Source organism: Chiloscyllium plagiosum, chromosome 8, assembly GCF_004010195.1.
Source record: "Chiloscyllium plagiosum isolate BGI_BamShark_2017 chromosome 8, ASM401019v2, whole genome shotgun sequence".
NCBI classification, from domain to species: Eukaryota; Metazoa; Chordata; class Chondrichthyes; order Orectolobiformes; family Hemiscylliidae; genus Chiloscyllium; species Chiloscyllium plagiosum.
In genome coordinates, this window is record NC_057717.1 from 16,951,407 (window position 1) to 16,968,350 (window position 16,944).

Genomic DNA, 16,944 nt, shown 5'->3' on the forward strand with positions numbered 1-16,944 from the left:
CCTCGCAAATTAAAGCTCTGTCCTGTAGGTTTGGACCCTTTCCCCCCACCTCCACCCAGGCTGGAGAAAAGACCTTATATATTGACCCTGCTCAACATGATTTTAATAAACCTTTACAAGATAAGTCCTCAGCCTCCCATGTTAAAGTGAAAATAATCCCAGTCTATTCAGCTTTATCCTGTAGCTCAAACCCTCCAACTCTGGCAACATCCTTGTTCTTTACTTCTGAACCTTTTCAAGTTCCACTACATCCTTTGGATGGCAATGAGACCAGAATTGCACACAGTATTCCGATAGTGGTCAGGCCAAACACTGAGCGCCCAACACCTTATCCACAATAAGCTCCAAGTGAAATATTTGTTTAGGAACTTGTAGGTTCACACGTCGTTAGCTTCATTGATCAAGGATACTGGTTTTGTCCCTAGCTATTTTTTGCTCTTAACACACTTGTAGAATTTCTTTGTATTCTCCTTAACTTTAGCAGATAAAGTTATTTCACCCCCCTTCTGTATTCCTGATTTCCATTCAAAGTGTATTCCTACAGCCCTGATGCTTCTCAGTATTCCCTTGATCCAGCTGCCTATATCTGACATGTGCTCCCTTTTCCTTGAACAGAGTCTCAGTATACAGCCATTGCTTCTGAAAGCTGTCAGCATTGAGCTGCACACTAACAGGAACATGCTGTTGCTGAACGGTCCTTTTATCTCACATTTAAAATATTCCCAATTGCCAGAATTCGCTTTCACTACTAATAGCCCTCTCTAATCAACTAAAATAAGTTCATGTCTAATACTATCAAGATTTGTCTTGCCCCATTTTATAACTTTAACTTTTTGACCAGGCCTGTCTTTCTTCAAAGCTATTTTCAAACTAATAGAATTGTGGTCACGTTGCCGAAGTGCTCCCTCACGAACACCTCAATCCCGTTCCCTACCGTGTTTCCCAAGGGGAGGTCAGGTTTAGCTCCTTTCTCCAGTTGGATAATTTACATATTGACTGAGACCTTGTTAATGGCCTCACTGAACTCCATGATAACCATATCTGCACTGCTCTGATAAATATTTTAGACACTATTTCAAAAAACTAAACTGAATTCATCAGACAGGATCTTCCTTTACCAAATCTGTCCGAAATCCATTCATGCCTTTTCAATGTTGATCCATCCTGTCCCAATATTTTCCCAATATCCCTGTGGCCAGCAAAGTATTAAATATATCCACGAGGGCCCCTGATATCTCCTCCCTTACCTCCCATAGCAGACTGGGATATATTTCGTTGGGCACTGGGGCTTTCTCCCCCTTTATATCTGTGAAAACATTAAATATCTCCTCCTTATTGATCATAACATTGAACCTCACCATCCTGACTGAAAGCCACGGCGACAGTGTCTTTCTCCTATCTGAATACAGATGGGAAGCATACATTGAAGACCTCACCTACTTCCTCTGGCTCCATGCGGAGATCGTCCCTTTGGTTTCCAACAGGCCGCACTCTTTAGCTGGGAATCCTCTTACTCTAACTATAGTCATAAAATATCTTGTAGCTTTTACTTACTCGTGTCTGCCTCGGAGTTTTCATGGCCATTGTGTACCCCTCATTTTTTAAGGACACCCTTGCACTCTCTATTGTTGTGAAGGGATTCACCTGGTTTTATTGCACTGCATTTTCTTTACCAAACTCACAATATCACTTGATCAGTATTTGCTGGACTTACTGTCTTTGTCATTCACTGTTCATGGTACACGCTGGCCCTGAATTCTCACTGTATCACTTGAAAATACTCCCACTTTCCAATTGTAGGTTCGACTGCAAATAGTTCTTCCGAGTCTGTTTTTCACATCCTGTCTAAGGCTAGTAATAATGATCAGTGATAGTGATAATGAAATGATAAGTGGCCTTCCCCAAATTTCGACACATAACTTCTGCACGATCCTTAGCTCTTTCCATCATGATTTCAAAACATACAGTTTTATGGTCATTATCCCCAAAAAAACTACCCAATCCTTATCTCTGTCAACTTGTCCAGTACCTACAGCCCACCCTATCTCTGTAACATCCTCCAGCCCTTACCACCTGCCCCATCTGTATACCTTCTTCAAGCCTTTCCATCACATGATATCACTGCAACCTTCTCCAGTCCCCACAGCACTCCTCCATCCTATCCTACAGCACCTTACTCCCTTGAACCTTCTACTATCCCTATAAACCTCCTTATCTGTACAAACCCCTCCAGCTCCCACAGCCTTTCCTGCCCATCCTCACTTTGTGTAACATTATGAAGCCAAGTGTCCGTTCCCCAGATCTGTAACCTCGCCCGATCTGTGCAATCTTGTCTATCTCTGTGACGTCCTCCCATTACCACATGCCTTCTTAACTCAGTTACCTCCTGCAGTCACTGAAACCATCGATGAATGTGTACCATCCTATTGAGGACTGTCACCTCTTCCAGTCCCAACAACTCACTCTGCCTGTAATCGTGGCCAGTCAGAAGAGTCCTTGCTAATTCTGCAACCCTTGGTATTGATAACTTCATCCAACCTCGATAACAGAGAAAGAGAGGAATGAGAAGGCTCCAAACCTCTGTTAACAAGACATGACATCGATACAGTTCTGGAGGAGGAATACAGTACAGGCCCACCCCACGCACAATCCCCACCCCTACTTTAAGTTCTGTTGTCCGAAGACTTGATACTCTCCAACACTGCATCTATGGCATGTCTTCTGGACCAGTGTCTTCAATAATTTGCAACTCCTATAATAGTTACTATCTCTGTAATCTCCTCCTATCCCAATCGTAACTCCACATTTTTGAACTGTATTGCATTCCAGACGACCATCCCTATCACTTTAACTTGCTTCAGTGTCTACAACGTGCCTTATCTCAGTAGTCCCCTCCCCCAATAACAGGAGACAGAGTCATACAGCACGGAAACAGTTCCTTCGATCCAAATAGCCCATGCTGACCAGAGTCCCTGAATGATTTGCGTTTCCCTGCTTTTGACCCAAATCCCTTCAAACCTTGTCCTCTCCATGTACCTGCCCAAATGTCTTTTAGATGTTGTTATTGAACTTTCCTCTACCACTTCCTCCAGAAGCTCATTCCATACCTGCACCATCCTCTGTGTGGAAAATGTTCTCCTCCAATCCCTTTTACGTCATTCTTCTATCACCTTATATTTATTCCCTCTCGAACATAGAACATGGCAGCGCAGTACAAGCCCTTCGACTCTCGATGTTATGCCACCCTGTGGAACAAATTTGAAGCCTAAGTAGCCGACACTATTCCATTCTTGTCCATGTGACTATCCAATGACCATTTCAATGCCCTTAAGGTTAGCAGATATACTCCTGTTGCTGACAGACCTGAGGATAGTCAATACAGTGTGTGAATAATTTTGGGACCTGAGGATAGTCAATACTGTGTGTGAATAATCTTTGGACCTGAGGATAGTCAATACTGTGTGTGAATAATCGTCTGTACTGATGATGGTCAGTACTGTGTGTGAATAGTCCTGTAGCCTGTGAATCGTCAATACTGTGTGTGAATAAACCTTTGCCTAAGGATGGACAATACTGTGTGTTAATAATCCTGTGGCCTGAGAATGGTCAATACAGCGTATGAAAAATCCTGCGGCCTGAGATGTTCAATACAGTGCGTAAATAATCCTGTGGCCTCAGGATACTCAATACTGTGTGTGAATTAATCTTATTGCGTGAAGATGGTCAATACTATGTGTGCATAATCCTGTGGCCTGAGGATGGTCAATACTGTGTGTGAACAATCCTGTGGCCTGAGGATGGTCATTAGTGTGTGAATATCCCTGTGGCCTGAGGATGGTCAATGCTGAGTGTTAGTTATCCTTTGGACTGAGGATTGTGAACATAGAATGTGAATAATCTTGTTGCCTGAGAATGATCAATACTGTGTGTGAATATTACTGTGGCCTGAGGACGGTCAACACTGTAAATAATCCTGTGGTTGTTCAATACATTATTTAAATATTCCTATGGTCTGAGAATGGTCAATACAGTGTGTGAATAATCCTGAGGCCTGAGGATGGTCAATACAGTGTGTGAATAATCCTGAGGACTGAGGATGGTCAATACAGTGTGTGAATAATCCTGTGGCCTGAGGATGGTCAATACTGTGTGTGAATAATCCTGTGGCCTGAGAGTGTTAATACTGTGTGTGAATAATCCTATGGCCTGAGAATGTCAACACAGGGTGGGAATAATCCTGTGGCCTGAGAATGGTCAACACTGTGTGTGAATAATCCTGAGGCCCGAGGAAGGTCAATACTGTGTGTGAATAATCCTGTGGCCTGAGGATGGTCAATAGTGTGTGTGAAAAATCCTGCAGCCTGACAATGACAATACTGTGTGGGAATAATCCTGTTACCTGAGAATGATCAATACGGTTTGTGAATAACCCGGTGTCCTGAGGATTATCAATACTGTTTGTGAATAATCCTGTGGCCAGAGGATTTTCCATACTATATGAATAGTCCTGTGGCCTAAGGACAGTCAACACTGTGTGTGAATAATCTAGTAATCTCGGAATGGGAATTGTATATGTGAAAATCCTGTGGCCTGAGAATGGTCAATAGAGTGTGTGAATAATCCTGTGGCCTGGGGATGATCAATACTGTGTGTGAATAATCCTGTGGAATGAGGATGGTCAATACTGTGTATGACTAATCCTGTGGCCTGAGGATGGTCAATACAGTGTGTGAATAATCCTGTGTCCTGAAGATGGTCAATACTGTGTGTGAATAATCCTGTGGCCTGAGAATGGTCAATACTGTGTGTGAATAATCCTGTGGCCTGAGTATGGTCAATACTGTGTGTGAATAATCCTGTGGCCAAAGGATGATCAATACTGTGTATGAATAATCCTGTGGTATGAGGATGGTCAATACTGTGTATGACTAATCCTGTGTCCTGAGGATGGTCAATACTGGGTGTGAATAATCTTGTGGCCCGAGGATGGTCAATACTGTGTGTGAATAATCCTGTGGCCTGAGGATGGTCAATATAGCGTGTGAATAATCCTATGTTCTGAGGATGGTCAATACAGTGTGTGAATAATCCTGTGGCCTGAGAATGGTCAATACTGGGCGTGAATAATCTTGTGGCCTGAAGATGGTCAATACAGTGTGTGAATAATCCTGTTGCCTGAGGATGGTCAATACTGGGCGTGAATAATCTTGTGGCCTGAGGATGGTCAATACTGGGTGTGAATAATCCTGTGGCCTGAGGATAGTTAATACTGGGTGTGAATAATCCTGTGGCCTGAGGATGGTCAATACAGCGTGTGAATAATCCTGTGTCCTGTGGATGGTCAATGCTATGTGTGAATAATCTTGTGGCCTGAGGATGATCAATACTGGGTGTGAATAATCCTGTGGCCTGAGGATGGTCAATCCAGCATGTGAATAATCCTATGTACTGAGGAAGTTCAATACTGAGTGTGAATAATCTTGTGGCCTGAGGATGGTCAATATTCGGTGTGAATAATCCTGTGGCCTGAGGATGGTCAATACTGGATGTGAATAATTCTCTCTTGAGAATGGTCAATACTGTATGTGAATAATACTGGTATCTGAGGTTAGTCAGTACTGTGTGTGAATATTATCGTGGATGAGGACGGTCAATGCTGTTCGTGAATAATCCCGTGGCCTGAGGGTGGTCAATACTGTGTCTGACTAATCCTGTGGTCACTGAAGTGTTGTTTTTTGATAATCAACTGGCTGATCCTCTCCCTCATATATACCTCCCCACTGCTGCAAACCCCTCCAGCTGCAGCATTCCGAACTGACTTTGTAGCACCGTTCAGCCCCTGACCGATCTCTGTAACACTCTCACCACCTCCAGCACCTTCACCTCTCCCTGTTCCTGTCGTGTCATTAAACCCTGACAATGATTCCCCTATCCACAGTCCTCCCCCAACTAGCATACCCTTTGCAATCTCTTTAAAACTTACTCCTAAAACACTCTCTCACTTTCAGATTTTAAGTACTTTTTGACGATCTTCTCCACCTCATAATCTAATATGATCCATTTTGTCCAGAGTGAAGGACCGGTGGGAATTTCTTGCTGAGGATTTGTCTGTTCCAATGGAATGTCATTTTGTTGAGTGTTTTACACTGTTCCTTCAAATGTTTTCCACTGTTCATTTACAGACGTATATTTCAGTCTGTTTAACCTGTTTACCTTGGTCAGTTCTCCTGTTAAACTTATGCGATTGGTTATTTTTGTTCGTAGTTGTAGCTTGTCCTTTCTGTGATTCACTTTAAAACTTTAAATTCCTTTAAACTGCACTTTATCGTAATTTCCCAGAGGATCTCACCAAGTGATGTTACTCATTTACTAAATTCCATGACACAGTGTATTATTCAAAGAAACACTGAAAAAAATCTCTGTACTCCCCTTCAAATATCACTCTTGTCAACGTGATTATCCCAGATGATGCATATATTGATGTTTCCCAAAATTATCACAATACCTTTGTTAAAAAAATCCAATGAGTTCCTGTGTAATGCAGTGATGAACAATGAAATGTTGTTAGATGATCTAAAACTGTTCTGCTGTTTGTGTCCTTGGCAAGTAGTAGCCAGAATTTACATTCAGACTGACTCTGTTTCATGATCTGAGGCCAAATGTTTTCTCTGTAATGCCTTTATTATCTATTAATGTTAGCGTTAACCATTTTGCCTGAGTTTTGGCAAGCTTCTGAACCATTAAATATTTATGTTCCACCTTTTGTTCGCCCTGAAACCATGTCTCCCTGGTATCTAAATCTCTTTTAACTTTGTGTCACAAATCCATCTTCCATATTGATGAGACTTTCTACATTCCAAAAAAAAGTTTACTCATTCCCACGACTTCCTGTCAAAAACCGATTCACTGTTGTGCGACTTGAGTTAAACTCTGTCCCTTCCTGTTCCTTTCTGCTTGTCTTCAGCCAAATGCCCTTGCTGTTCCGATGCGTCACCTTTTTTCCTTGGATTTGGAAAGCTCCTTTCACCTGAACCCTGTCCCTGCATCCTCTCTGTCAGTTTAACGCCCTGTCCATAAACCTACCGACATGATTGGCCAGGACACTGCTCCCAGCATGGTTCCAGTGGGACCAACCTAATGGATTTTTTATTAAATCAGGTATGGGATGTGGGTGTCTCTGGCTGACCAGCCTTTCTTGCCCAGCCCGAGCTGCCCTTCAACTGAGTAACTTGCTTGGTCATTTCAGAGGTTAATTGAGAAACAAACATTTTGCTGAAGGGATGTCGTGCAGACCATTTGAGGATGCGCAGATGTCTTCCTCAGAAGGACAAGTGTTTGGATATTTTGTACATCAGCAATTGTTTCATACTTATTTATGGATTATTATTATTATTTTAAAAACTGTTGATTTCAATTGTCTCCATTTCAGATGGTGGGATTCAAATCTGCCACCCCTGAATATTAGCTGAGTTTTTGGATACCACAAAGGCATCACTTCACCTGCTCACTGGATGCTCATCCCTGAGCACTGATACCAGGGCATCATGAAGCTAAACCTGCTCTTCCAACACAATTGTGTGATCCTGACATCTTCCAGCAATCTGGGGCTCTTACTTAATATCGCTCCATTTTCCAAATCACTGTGGGGCTCAATGCCATTCTCCCTGTGTAACGCTCTCTGCATCAGTCTAATTTCCCATTGTGTCTATTCCTCTATCTCCTGTAGGTACTGAGGAAGGTCTTGACTCAATAGACTTCCCAACTGCTGGGTGTCTCGTCCATCACCACATTGAAGATGGTTGGTCAGCCAGAGACACCAAGAACAGGGAGATCTGGAGCCTTCAATAAATCCTGCGGTGAGGTAAGATCACCCACAGTGCACAGAGCAAAGAACAATGAGAGGGCTCCAAACATCGGCTCACAAGACATGACATTGATACAGTTTTGGAGGGGAGACACAGTACAGCCACACCACACTCTCAATCCCCACCCCTACTTTAAGTTCTGTTGTACTAAGTCTCACTACTCTGCAACACTGTATCTATGTCATGTCTTGTGCACCAGTGTCTTCAATAATTTGTAATTCCTGTTCCTGTCCGTGTAACCTCCTCCCTTCCAGATAGTCCCTCCACATATTTGAAACGTACTGCATTCCAGACTACCACCCCATCTCTGTAACTTGCTTCAGTGTCTACAACATGCCTTATCTCAGTACTCTTCTCCTCTTTAACTGGATACAGAGTCATACACCACAGAAACGGTTCCTTCGATCCAACCCGTCCATGCAGACCAGAGTCCCTGAATGAGTCGCATTTCCCTGCATTTTACCCATATCCCTTCAAACCTTCTCCTCACTATGTACCTGCCCAAATGTCTTTTACATGTTCTTATTATACTTTTCTCTACCACTTCCCCTGGAAGCTCATTCCATACCTGCACCATCCTCTGTGTGAAAAATGTTCTCCAATTTCTTTAAATTCTTTCTCTCTCACTTCATATTTATGCCCTCTAGAACATAGAACATGACAACGCACTACAGGCCCTTCGGCCCTCAATGTTGTGCCGACCTCTGGAACCAATCTGAAGCCCAACTAACCGACACTATTCCCGTCTCGTCCATATTCTGGATCAGTGGTGCTGGAAGAGCACAGCAATTCAGGCAGCATCCGAGGACAGGCAAAATCGACGTTTCGGGCAAAAGCCCTGCATCAGGAATAAAGGCAGAGAGCCTGAAGCGTGGAGAGATAAGCTAGAGGAGGGTGGGGGTGGGGATAGAGTAGCATAGAGTACAGTGTTTGGATATTTTGTACATCAGCAATTGTTTCATACTTATTTATGGATTATTATTATTATTTTAAAAACTGTTGATTTCAATTGTCTCCATTTCAGATGGTGGGATTCAAATCTGCCACCCCTGAATATTAGCTGAGTTTTTGGATACCACAAAGGCATCACTTCACCTGCTCACTGGATGCTCATCCCTGAGCACTGATACCAGGGCATCATGAAGCTAAACCTGCTCTTCCAACACAATTGTGTGATCCTGACATCTTCCAGCAATCTGGGGCTCTTACTTAATATCGCTCCATTTTCCAAATCACTGTGGGGCTCAATGCCATTCTCCCTGTGTAACGCTCTCTGCATCAGTCTAATTTCCCATTGTGTCTATTCCTCTATCTCCTGTAGGTACTGAGGAAGGTCTTGACTCAATAGACTTCCCAACTGCTGGGTGTCTCGTCCATCACCACATTGAAGATGGTTGGTCAGCCAGAGACACCAAGAACAGGGAGATCTGGAGCCTTCAATAAATCCTGCGGTGAGGTAAGATCACCCACAGTGCACAGAGCAAAGAACAATGAGAGGGCTCCAAACATCGGCTCACAAGACATGACATTGATACAGTTTTGGAGGGGAGACACAGTACAGCCACACCACACGCTCAATCCCCACCCCTACTTTACGTTCTGTTGTACTAAGTCTCACTACTCTGCAACACTGTATCTATGTCATGTCTTGTGCACCAGTGTCTTCAATAATTTGTAATTCCTGTTCCTGTCCGTGTAACCTCCTCCCTTCCAGATAGTCCCTCCACATATTTGAAACGTACTGCATTCCAGACTACCACCCCATCTCTGTAACTTGCTTCAGTGTCTACAACATGCCTTATCTCAGTAATCTCCTCCTCTTTAACTGGATACAGAGTCATACACCACAGAAACGGTTCCTTCGATCCAACCCGTCCATGCAGACCAGAGTCCCTGAATGTGACGCATTTCCCTGCATTTTACCCATATTCCTTCAAACCTTCTCCTCTCCATGTACCTGCCCAAATGTCTTTTACATGTTCTTATTATACTTTTCTCTACCACTTCCCCTGGAAGCTCATTCCATATCTGCACCATCCTCTGTGTGAAAAATGTTCTCCTACAATTTCTTTAAATTCTTTCTCTCTCACTTCATATTTATGCCCTCTAGAACATAGAACATGACAACGCACTACAGGCCCTTCGGCCTTCAATGTTGTGCCGACCTCTGGAACCAATCTGAAGACCAACTAACCGACACTATTCCCGTCTCGTCCATATGCCTATCCAATGACCATTTAAATGCTCTTAAAGTTGGTGAGTCTACTCCTGTTCCAGGAGGGGGAGGGAGGTGTCAGAGATGGTCCAGGTAAATTTAAGGTCAGGGTGGAATGTGTTGGTGAAGTTGATGAATTCCTTGTGTTGGTCAATGACCATTTAAATGCTCTTAAAGTTGGTGAGTCTACTCCTGTTGCAGACAGTGCGTTCCACGCCCCTACTGCTCTCTGAGTTAAGAAGCTACCTCTGACATCTGTCCTAAATCTATCACCCCTCCCTTGAAAGCGATCTCCCGTCATGCTAGGCATTGCCTTTCAAGGGAAAAGGCTCTCAAACTTTCTCACCCTGCGATTATCTTATATGCCTCAATTAATTCGCCTCAAACGTTTTCTCTCGAACGAAAACAGCTTCAAGTCCCTCGGCCTTTCCTTATCAGATCTCGCTCCAGACCAGATAACATCCGGCAAATCTCCTTTGAATCCTTTCCAAAGCTTACACATCATTCCTGTAATGTAATGACCTGAACTGTACGCATTACACCAGGTGTGGCCACCCGCGAGTTTTGCACAGCTGCAGCATGATCTCATTGTTCTGAAACTCACTCCCTCTACCAATAAAAGCTAACACAACAAATGAATTCTGAAAAAACTTATCAACTTGAATGGCAGTTTTCACGGATCAACGTACGTGGACATAGAGATCTCTCTGTTCATCCACACTACCAAGAATCTTACCATTAGCCCAGTACTCTGTGTTCCAGTTCCTCCTTCCAAAGTGAATCACCTCACACTTTTCCGTATTAAACTCCATTTGTGAACTTTCAGTCCAGCTGTCCAGCTTATCTATGCCTCTCTCTAACCTACAACATCCTGCATCACTATTCACAACTCTACCAAACTTAGTGTCATCTGCAACTTTACTAACCCATCCTTCAATGCCCTCATCCAGGTCATTTATATAAATGACAAGCAACAGTGGAACCAAAACAGATCGTGGCATTAACGCACTAGTAACTGAACTCCAGGATGAATATTTCTCATCAATCATTACCCTCTATCTGCTTTCACGTTCTGCGTCAAGTTCTGATCCAAACTGCGAAAGTACCCACAATCCCATGCCTCTGTGTTGTCTGCAATAACTTACCATGGGGAACCTTAACAAAAGCCTTACTGTAATCCAAAACGCCACATCAACTGCTTTACCCTCATCCACTTCTTTGGTCACCTTCTCAAAGAACTGAAAGGTTTGCGAGGCACGACCTCCTCTTCACAAATCCGTGTTGACTATCCCTCATCAACTTATTCATTTCCAGCTGGTTTTAAATCCGATCTCTTTCAGTCTTTCCAACACTTCACCCAGTATCAAAGTAAGGCTCACAGCTCTATAATTATCAGGGTTTTCTCTGCTTCGCTTCTTGGACAAGGGGACAACATTTGCCATCCTCCAGCCTCCTGGCACTATTCCTGTAACAATGACAACATAAAGATCAAAGCCAAAAACTCGGCAACCTCCTTCCTGGCTTCGCAGAGAATACGAGGATAAATCCTACCCAGCCCAGGGGACTTAGCTCGCTTTACACTTTGCAGAATTGCTAACACCTCCTCCTTCTGCACTTCAATCCCATCTTGTTATGGGCTCCACTATCCTGGGGTAAAGGTGTTGGCTAATCATCTCACCTGTATCCCTCATGATTTTCTAAACCTTTGTATGGTTACCCCTCAGCCACCGACACTCAATGGAAATAGGAAGGACGATGATACAAATATGTGTTCGTGTCCCTGCCACTACTTTGCCACAATGTTCTGGAATACATTTGTTCAGGACCTGGGGCTTTCTCCACCTTTGTGTTCCAAGACCTCCAGCACTACCTCTTCTGCAGTTCGGACTCTTTACAAGACATCACTGTTTCTTTCCCTTTGTTTCCTAGTCTTTGACCACAGTACGTTCTGACATGAAATAATCATTCAGGGTCGCGCCCATCTCCTGTAGTTCCACGCATGGATGGCCTCACTGATCTTTGAGGGGCCCTATTGTCTCTCCATTTGCTTTTTTGTCCTTTTATGCTGTAGAAAACTCTTTGCAATCCCCTCACCTTATCTGCCAAAGCTATCTCATTGCCCCATGTTGCTTTCCAGCTTATCCAGCCACTCCGTTTCTGTCAAACTCTCCAGCATCAGGAACATCTTCGTCAATCTTTGCTCTAATTACAGTTTCAGCAAATGCTTCCTAAATCAGGATGATCAGAATTCTATGCAGCACTCCAAAGCTGTGCTGACTATCCCATATCAATCTTTGCCTTTGTAAATGCAGGTAACCCCTGTTCAGCAGAATCACTTCCAACAACTTACGCGCCACTGACATCAAGCTAATTGCTGTTTATGTCCCTGGCTTTTCCTCGCAGACTTTCCCAAATATTGGCACAACATTAGCCACCCTCCAGGCTTCCAGCTCATCACCCGTGGCTGTCAGTGATAGGAAAATCTCTTTATGGGACCCCAAATTTCTTCCTGAGCTTCCAAAAATATCCAGGGATATACTTGATTAGTTCCCAGGGATTTGTCTACCTTTTATGCATTTTAAAATCTCCAGTACCTCCTGTTCTGAAATGTGGACTCTTTTGAAGACATCACTGTTTATTTCCCTAACTTACCCAGTCTTTCTTCACAGTAAGTTGAAACATGAAATTTTCGGTTAGGATCTCAACCATCTCCTCTGGTTCCACACTTGGTTGGGCGCATTGATCTTTAAGGAACCATATTCCATCCGTATTTAATCTTCTGTTATTAATAACTTGTATTTCCCTCAGTTTGATCTGCCAGAGCTTTCTGTGGTCCTCTTTTGGCACTACTGATTTCTCACTTAAGTGTATTACTCCATCACAATGTTCTTCAATGGATTCCCTTAATCCAGCTCGCTATATGTGACACGTGTTCCATTTCCCTTGATCAGAACCTCAATATCTCCAGTCATCCAGCGTTTCTTACTTGTATCAGCATTATCCTTCACACTAACAGGAAAAAGCTGGCCCCGAGCTCTCATTTTATCTCTCTTTTTGAAAGTTTTCCATCTGCCTGATGTCCCTTTACCTGCAAATAGCCTCCACAATCAATTGTTAAATGCTCTTGACTCATACCTTCTGGATTCAGGCAAGGCCAGTTTTGATCATTAACTTGTGAACCAACCATGTTCTTTTCCATTGCTATTTTCAAACTAATGAGATTGTTGTGACTTTGCCAAAGTGTTGCCACACGAACGCCTCAGTCCTTTTCCCTACCTTGTTTCCCAAGGGGAGGTCAGGTTTTACCCCTTCCTGCAGTCCGACCATTGACATTTTGACTGGGACAGTTTTGTTGAACATGCCTAACAAATCCCTTCCATCCAAGCTCTGAACACTCTGGCAGCCCCAGTCTAAGTTTGGAAAGTTAAAATCCCCGAACATTACAACGCTATCATTCTTACAGATGTCTGAGATCTCCCGACATATTTGCTGCTCAATTTCCCAATGACTATTTAGGGCCTGTAGTGCAGTCATACCAAAGTGATGACCAATTCTCATTTCTCATTTCCACCATTACAGCATCACTGGGCGATTCCCAGGAATATCCTCTCTAAGTGCTGCAGTCATGTTTCACTGATCAAAAACTCCAATCCCCCTCCTCTCTCACCTCCTGTTCTCTCCATCCTGTAGAATCTGTACCCTGGAGCATTGAGTTGTCAGTCATGTCCCTCCTTCAGCTGTGTTTCTGTCATAGTTATGGTATTCCAGCCCCATGTCCATGCACCAAGTTCATCTGCCTTACCTGTTAGGCCTGTTATGTTGAAATAAAGTAGTTTAATTGATCAATTTTCCCTCATTTCCTGCTGTGCTCTTGTCTGTCATGTCTATTGAAATGACTCTCTTGAAATTCTGTCCCAGCCTCAACCTTCAGACTGTAGCCTGAGACCATTCCCCATCACTGTGGACAACACTCTCACCTTTCATGTCATCTGCAAACCTACTAATACCTTCTGCTTTCACATCCAAGGTATTAATGTACATACAAACAGCAATGGTTCCTGCACAGATCCCTGTGTACACCATTGGTGAAAGAATTTCAAACACAAAACCAAGCCTCCACCAATTGTGGATCCAATTTGCCTTGGATCCCATTGGTCTGTTGGACCAGCCTTCCATGTGGGACCTTGTCAAAGGCCATAGTGAACTCCAAAGAATCCACATCATCTGCACAGCCCTCATCAATACTTTTAATCATGACTTCAAAGAAAACTCAGCTAAATTCATCAGACAGGATCTTCCTTTTCCAAATCCGTGCTGACTATCCTTAATTGTCCCTCAGAACTGTTTCCAATAATTTCCCTCCACCTGCTGTCAGACTATCTGCTCTGTATTTACCGGGCCTACCCCTGCTGCCCTTCTTGAACAAAGGACCCACATTAGCGATCCTCCAGTCATTCGGTACTTTACCTATGGCCAGCAAAGTATTAAATATATCCCTAGCAATCTCCTCCCTTACCTCCCATAGCAGCCTGGGATACATTTCATTGGGCACTGGGGATTTCTCCAACTTTATGCCAGTGAAAACATTTAATACCTCCTCCTTATTCATCTTATCATGTTATAGAACCTCACCATCCCAACGGAAATCCTCGGCTACAGTGTCTTTCTCCTGTGTGAATACAGATGGGAAGTATTCATTGAAGACTTCACCTGCCTCCTCTGGCTCCATGCACAGATTTTCCCTTTTGTTTCCAACAGGCCCCACACTTTAGCTGGGAATCCTCTTCCTCTAACCATGCTCAAAAAATACCTTGTGGCTTTTCCTTAATAATGTCTGCCAATGGTCATTGCTTGCCCCTCATTTCTAAGGTCCCCTTGCCCTCTTTAAGATTGTGAAGAGCTTCACCTGCTGTTATTGAACTGCATTTTCTCTATCAAACTCACGATATCACTTGATCAGTATTCACTGGACTTGTTCTCTTTGTCATTCCCACTTTATTAATACACTGGCCATAGATCCTCACTGTATCACTTTAAAATACTCCACTGTGGGCGGCACGGTGGTACAGTGGTTAGCACTGCTGCCTCACAGCGCCAGAGACCCGGATTTAATTCCTGCCTCAGGCGACTGACTGTGTGGAGTTTGCACATTCTCCCCGTGTCTGCGTGGGTTTCCTCTGAGTGCTCCGGTTTCCTCCCACAGTCCAAAAATGTGCAGGTAAGGTGAATTGGCCAAGCTAAATTGCCTGTAGTGTTAGGTGCAAGGGTAAATGTAGAGGAATGGGTCTGGGTGGGTGCACTTTGGAGGGTTAGTGTGGGTTTGTTGGGCCGAAGGGGCTGTTTCCACACTGTAAGTAATCTAATCTAATTTTTCCAAACATAGCCCTGTCTGCAGGTAGTTCATGCCAGTCTCTGTTTGCCACATCCTGTCTCATTATAGGAGACTCAGTTGTGAAGGGGACAGACAGGAGACTGTGTGGCTGCAGACATGACCTCAGGATGGAGTGCTGCCTCCTGGGTACAAGGGTCAAGTATGTCTCTGAACAGTTACTGAACGTTCTGAAAGGGAGGGTGAACAGCCAGAGATCATTGTCCACATCGGACAACATGACAGAGGTAGACAATGGGATGGGGTCCTGTGAAATGAATATCGGCCATTAGGTAAGAAGTTGAAAAGCAGGACCTCAAGGGTAGTGATCTCCAGATTACTCCCAGTGCCACGTGCCAGTAAGAATAGAAATAGAAAGATAGGCCGGATGGATGTATGGCTGAGGAGCTGGTGTAGGAGCAAGGGTTTTCAGTTCTTGGATCATTGGGATCTCTTTTTGGGTAGAGGTGACCTGAACAAGTTGGGGGGGGGTGGGTTGGATTTGAACCAGAGGGGCACCAGTGTGTCCCTTGGTGATGGTGGTTGGGGGGCTGAGGAGTGAAATGAAGACGTGGGGGGGGTGGTGGTGTTGGTTGGCTGACCGGAATGCATGAGGCCTGACTGTTAAGGGAGATGAGCTCAGAGCTTGGGTTGGCTCGGGGGACTGTGATATTCCAACCATAACGGAAACATGGCTGAGAGATTTAGGACATAGATACACTGCTGGGCGAGGAAAGTTACATTCTAGGCCGCAATCCCACATCTTGTGAAGGTCCTGCTTTCACCTCTGCTGTACTGCTCTCACTGAGACAGCACAGGGGATCCCAGGTATCAATCCTGGCCCATGCTGTATTCGTGATCTCTGTAATATCCTCCATTCCCGATCATCCTTCCTCTGTTTGGAATCTCCTCTAGTCCCCACAATGCTCTCTGTCTCTGTCAGGTTCTCCAATCCCTAACGCCCTCATCCCTAAACTTCTCCAGTAGATACTAATTTCCTTCATCCCTGTAAACCCAGACAGGACTGTCTATCCCTGAAAGCTCCTCCGACCAACACCACCCTCCATGTCAATATATTTGCCTTTAACCTCCCCATCTGTTGTGGTTCTGTTCGCTGAGCTGGAAGTTTTTGTTGCAAACGTTTTGTCCCCTGTCTAGGTGACATCCTCAGTTTTTGAGAGCCTGCTGTGAAGCGCTTCTGTGGTGTTTCCTCCGGCATTTATTGTGGCCTGTCCCTGCCGCTTCCGGTTGTCAGTTTCAGCTGTCCGCTGTAGTGGCTGGTATATTGGGTCCAGGTCTATGTGTTTGTTGATGGAGTTTGTGGATGAGTGCCATGCTTCTAGGAATTCCCTGGCTGTTCTTTGTTTGGCTTGCCCGAAAATGGTAGTGTTGTCCCAGTCGAATTCATGTTGCTTGTCATCTGCGTGTGTAGCTACTAGGGATAGCTGGTCGTGTCGTTTCGTGGCTAGTTGATGTTCATGGATGCGGATCGTTAT